The sequence below is a fragment of the Apium graveolens genome, chromosome 2 (assembly GCF_009905375.1).
Source record: "Apium graveolens cultivar Ventura chromosome 2, ASM990537v1, whole genome shotgun sequence".
NCBI lineage: Eukaryota > Viridiplantae > Streptophyta > Magnoliopsida > Apiales > Apiaceae > Apium > Apium graveolens.
Genome location: NC_133648.1, coordinates 260,106,867 through 260,113,248, shown reverse-complemented (window position 1 = coordinate 260,113,248; position 6,382 = coordinate 260,106,867).

Below are 6,382 nucleotides of genomic sequence, written 5' to 3'. Positions count from 1 at the left end.
TCCTCAGTTTAAAAACTTGTCTCATGGAACAACAGTATTTGCGAGAAGGGATACGATAGCTGCAGTAAATGGTGAGTAATGAGATACAAATTAAGGTGAGAAGGAGTTTAGAAAGAAGATTCAAGTGTTCCGGAGGATGGCTGTTATCAGGTTACAAGAAGCTATTAATAATTAGGCCACCCATGACTAGCTTATGGAATGAAGTAGATAAGTGTTGAAGAGAGAGAGTTAGAGGAGATTAGGGATCTGGAGATTTCTTGAAGTTAGATAATGGTGTTATGATGATGTGATATATATTTTAACAAGAGGATGGGACATTAGCTGACTCGTTGACTATTGGATAGTCTGTTCCACTCAATGATTGCAAAGTTGTTAACGGGAGTATTACCGGTATGGAAGCCTTGATGTAAATTTACGAATAAGATAATATGCCATGATAATTAAAGTTTTCATCGATTAAGGAAGGTATTAGACCCAATGAAGGAGAGGAGATAAATGGAAGTAAATGGACCTTTGCGTGATTGTTTCTTTAATTTGGTATCTGGTTATAAGAAGGACAACAACCAACTCATATAGTAAGGACAACCAGATGTGTGATTTTCAAAATTTTCAAAAATTTCAACAAGTTTTCAAAAAAGATTTCTCCTTACAATTTTTTTTAAACACCTTTTTGGAATAAAATAAGTTTTAAACATCGGTTGTCAAGTTACTACTTGAGTTTCTTGTTTGTTAAAAGAGACCCGGATTACCGGAAGGATGTTGTTTCCGACTTAGTAGTGCTAATTCTGAGAATGAGGTAACCTGTGATTATGAAGAAGTTGATTATTCCTAATAGTAAGGTGTAAGTATTGTTTGATAAGATTAACAACAGAACCAGCGTACGGAGTAACTATTTATCCAATTACTGGGATTATCAGAGTTCAAGTAATTCATTGATTAAACGGAAGATGAGCATGACCGAAGAAGATTGGGAAGATTTCCAGACTTTTCTAAAAGAAGAATATTATTAATAAAAAGATTTCTAAGTTGAATGATTCATGGTTATTCTAAATTATAAAAAGGGGAAACTCAAGGTTGTCTGATAAGAACGCCATTGTGATCGAATTGTTACAGTATTATCGGGTAGGTGCGACGTTACAGACGCAAGATTTAACAAGCAAGAATCTACCATAACTCTTAATTGTGAAGGCATTTTAGCATACTTTTTAAAATTTTTATAAGACACAAGTGGGATATGATCGAACAAGCTCGAAAGACGAATACAAGTAAAATGTGGATGCTGACCCATGGTATCATTCTTGTCCTCAACATTACGGCGTATATTCCTTTTTAATTCCTAAAAATGTATGAACTCCTTTTCTGAATAAATTATTTTCTGATGATATCAAAACGGAGGATTTTGCATTCCTTTCAAATTTAATTGTTCCCCTCAAGTTTTGCTTTCCGATTGGGACAAACAGTGTTATGATGAGACACTTTGTCGGAATGACAAAAAGTCGGGTGGGACGCCACCTAATCATGTGTTGTATGCCATATGGTATGAAAGACTGGCCATCTTAAGTACCAATGTGGTTGTCTCATTCATATTCAAATCATTACTTCTTCTTTCTTTTCAACTCTAAGTTTATTAAAATTGTGAATCCTTCTAGTTGTTTCGTCGTGCAGTTGTTCTTTGCGAGGGCTTTTCAAATAAAAGTCGACGTATTATACACTAAGCGGGCAATGTCCCATTTACCTCTCATGCATGGAAAAGAAACAAGGGCATTTGGCGAGAATTGCAAATCACTAGCCCTAGCCAGGGATGCACTCAGAGTCAAGGGAATCTACTTTAATAAGGAATACGTCTCCGAGAACGAGAATTTGTGATTTTTCTGAGAAATATGTTATTTAGAATATGGATGTGATGACGTGGATGATTATTGCGGATATCTTACGCGTCAAAGTATTGAAAGATGTGGAAGCAATTTGATCGTATATCTCTCAAGGTTTTGTTGATAAGATGAATTACCCTGTCGAATTGATAAGATTATGACTAAAGGATTAGCAAGTTAAGAACGTGCAATTATTGAATAAGTAAGTACCAATGGCGGAATCGATATCTCTGGTAATAAGTTGTGAAAAATTGATATCATTTGAGATAAGAGGATTTGACATTGTGATGCTCAAGTAAACCATCGTGATGAAAGATAGTTCTGAAGATGCCAAATGAGAACATGAAGAAGTTTAGAGGACAAAGGAAGGTAAAGAACTTGTTAAGAATGATTTAAGATTACAGTGACCAAAAATATAAGTGCTATGGCGATTATAAATAAGGGTCAGAAGCAAACCGAACTTGAAGATTTATAGTCTTAAGATATGTTCCCAGACGAATTACCCATATTTCCTTAGATAAACAAAATGAGTTTATGATTGATTTAGTACCTGAAATGAAGCCAGTGTCCAAAGCCCCACACAGAATGGCATCCGATAAAATAAAGGAGTTACCAGGGCAAACGCAAGAGATAATTAGAAGAGAAAGCAACTGGACCTAGCATACCCCTAAAGTGCACTGGCACGATTTATTAATAAGAAAAAAAATGGAAGTATGAGATTATGTGTTAACTAGCGAAAGCTCAACAAGTTTACTCTCAAGAGCAAATATATGTTACCTCGAACCAATGATTTGTTTGATCAAATGAAGGAAGCAAGGTATTTTTTTTAAAAGATTGATTTAAGACTGGGTATATTACCAAGTGAAGATTGAACTTAGGGACATATCAAAGATAATTTTCAGAACTAAGTACTGTTGTTATCAAATTCTAGTAATGTTATTTGGATGAACTGATATACCAGTAATATTTAAATTTGATGGATAGAATCTTGAAGGAGGATCTAGATAAGATGTATTTGTGCTACTTAAGGTCAAAGGAGAACCATGCAAATTATTTAATGATAGCTAGGAAGTCAAAAAAAGTTGTATGAAAAGTTTACAAGGTGAAAGCTTTAATGGCACGAAGTATAATTTTTGGCATAAATAGTCAGTGAGGAGGAGACAAAAGGGGATTCAGCAGGAAAATTTAAAGATAGTATGAATGAAGAAAGACCAAAAGCATCAACAAAAGTAAGAAGTTTTATTATTATCCGGTTATTATCGGAAATTTGTTCAAGGATTATTGAAGATTACAACACCTTTGATGAACTTTACTAGGAATAGCAAGAAGTTTATATGAAATAGTAAAGTGTAAAGACAGTTTTGCGGAGTTAAAGGAGAGAATGGTCACAACACCTATTTTATCAAGATATCAAAGAGATTTGGTAAGTGGTAGTGATACTTCTCATAGGGGAATAGAATGTGTGTTGATACGACACAATAAAGTTATTGCATATGCATCCAGACAGCCAAAACCTTATAAGCAGAAGTATCCTACTCATAATTTTGGACTAGCAGTAATAATATTCGCTTTGAGAGATTGGGAAATATGATATGTATGGGGAAAGGTGTAAGATCTATATGGACCATAAGAATTGGAAGTATGAACTCCCGAGGAAAAGCAAATTTAGTGGCATGAGATAAGCAAAAAGGAGAGAGAATGACCACGGAGATTGTACCAGAAGAATTATCTATGGAATTCTAGAAGTTGGAATTGGAAGTCAGGGGTCATGATCCGAAAGGAGTAAGAATGTATAGTATGATTTTTCAGTCGGAGTTGTTAGAGAAGGTAAGGCAGTGTCAGGAAGAGGTAATGGATTAGGATATAAATCATTTGGTAAATGAAGAATTGTGCACGCAAAAAGGACGATCAAGGTATTCTTAGGTTTTCATCTAGAATTTGGATTCCACCAGTGACGGAGTTAAAGAATGAAATTTTACAGAGAGCTCATAATTCAAGGTATTCAATCCATCCAGGGAATACCAAGATGTATAGAGATTTAAAGAAAAATTATTGGTGGCCAGATATGAAGAGGGAAAATTGCGGAATGGATTAGCAGATGTTATGTATGTCAAAGAGTTAAAATAGAGCATCAGAGACCAAATAGATTGCTATAGCCATTGGAGGTTCCAGAGTGGAAGTGGGAGCACATCGCCATGGATTTCATAGTTGGGTTACCAAGGACAAAAGATAATCATAATATCATTTGGGTTATAGTGGATAGACTTACCAAGACAGCTCATTTTCTGTCTATAAATGGAAGATTTTCATTGGACAAGTCAGTTCATATATACTTAAAAAAAATCATAGTTCGTCATGGAGTTCATGTGTCCATCGTATCCGATCGAGATCCAAGATTTAATTCAAGATTTTAGAAGAGTTTTCAAGAATGTTTGGGAATGGAACCGGATATGAGTACGGCTTACCATCCATAGACGGACGGCCAGAGTGAAAGAACGATCCAGACAATCGAAGACATGTTACGTGTCTGTGCTATTGATTTCAAAGGAAGTTAGAACAAGCATTTACCACTGGTAAAATTTGCTTACAACAACAGTTATCATGTCAGTATTGGGATGCCAACCTATGAAGCCCTTTATGGATGCAAATGTAGATCTCCAGTGTATTGGGACGAAGTAGGAGAACGCAAAATACTTGGACCTGAATTAGTACAGCAAACGAAGAAAGTTGTTAAAGTTATCCAGAAGAGATTGATAGCAGCACAAGACTGTCAAAGGAAGTATGCAGATCAATCAAGGAAAGATATGGAATTCAAAAAGGAAGCTTGGTATTACTGAAAGTATCACCATAAAAGAAATTCACGAAACTTGGAAAAAAAGAAAACTGAGCCCAAGATATGTCGGACCTTTAGAGATTTTAGCGCACATTGGCAAAGTAGTTTACGAGCTAACGTTACCTCCGCACATGGAGCGTATTCATAATGTTTCACGTATCGATGCTTAGGAAGTATAATCCAAACACCAAGCATATAATAGAGCATGAGCCAATAGAGCTCCAGGAAGATTTGTCATATGTAGAGAGTCCGATAGAGATTCTAGAAGGAAGAGAGAAAGTATTGAGAAATAAAGTGGTAAAGTTAGTAAGAGCATTGTGGAGAAACCTAAAGGTTGAAGAGTCAACCTGGAAGTTAGAAAAAGATATGAGAGAAAAGTACCCTCTTTCGTTTTCTTAGGAGATTCTGAGGACAGAATCCTTTTAAGGGGGGAGGATGTAATATCCGGGATATATCGTGTAATTGTTTTTGCTAATAGAAAATTATTATATGTGTTCAGTATCTATTCTGTGAATTATTTGTTAAGTGTTAAATATGTTTGGATGTTTAAAAATAATATTAAGTGAGTATTTTAATTTTTATATGTCCAAAATAAAATATAGATAATTTTCATATCTTCCTAATTATTTTTATGTTGATTTATGATTTTATAGGAATCATATGGATTTTATAAAATCTTTTTCCGAGTATTTAAAAACTATTTTATAAAATCGGGAACCAACCGACGTCATTCGTTTTTACGTTTTTATAACCCGAAACTCTTTCGAAAACTCCTTCCTAACCTAATTGCAATATTCCGAGCATTTTCCATGTTTCAACTTTTTCGTTCTGGCGTACGGTTTGTCCTGCGCGGGTCCCGGCGCAACATTTTCGATACATCATTCGTTTAGGTAAATCAATAAAACTCGTATTTTTGATAAACAGGATCTTTTTATTAAACAATCACAATTATCAACTCGTAATACGTGTAACCAGGCGCTGAGACCAAGACCGCAGTACAAATTGTACTGGTTTGGATAATTATCCTGAAAACCGGTACCGTTTGGATCAGTTTTTATAAATAAATGTACCGTTTTATATCCGGAATGATCCAACGGGATACTAATTTTTCGTAAGTATAAATAGCCTTTACCGTATTTTATTTCGTACCGAAAATCATTTGCAAACAGTTAAATAGATAATTATCCAGAGAAACGAACCGTGTTCTTCGCAATCAAACGAGAATTTGAAGACGTTATTGGAATCCGATGGAGGGGTATGAATAGTCAAAACGAAGCCCTCGACGAGACAATCGTATCTGTATCAAAATCTTCGAAACGGGTATTTATTTTTCAATTTCATATTTTTCAGTTTTTAATTATTTAGACTTAAATTCGGCTTTTGATTTAAAGGAATTGTTTGATGATTTTTTTGGTTGATTACGATTGTAGGGGTTCTAAGGACGAGTTTCATATATTATTTGCGGGATTTGGTTCAGTGAATAGTAAAAACGAGTTTTGGAATTTTACAAGATTTTTAAATTGATTTCTTGGTTTAATTTAGTGTTGTTGAATATTTTGGATAGTAGGAACGTATTATAGATGATCTCAGCTTCATTTTGGTACTGGATTGATTGAGTTTGCTTAAGTAATCAGGGACATCGGCGTTTTAGCCGGAACTGAGCTCGAGGTCGCCGGTT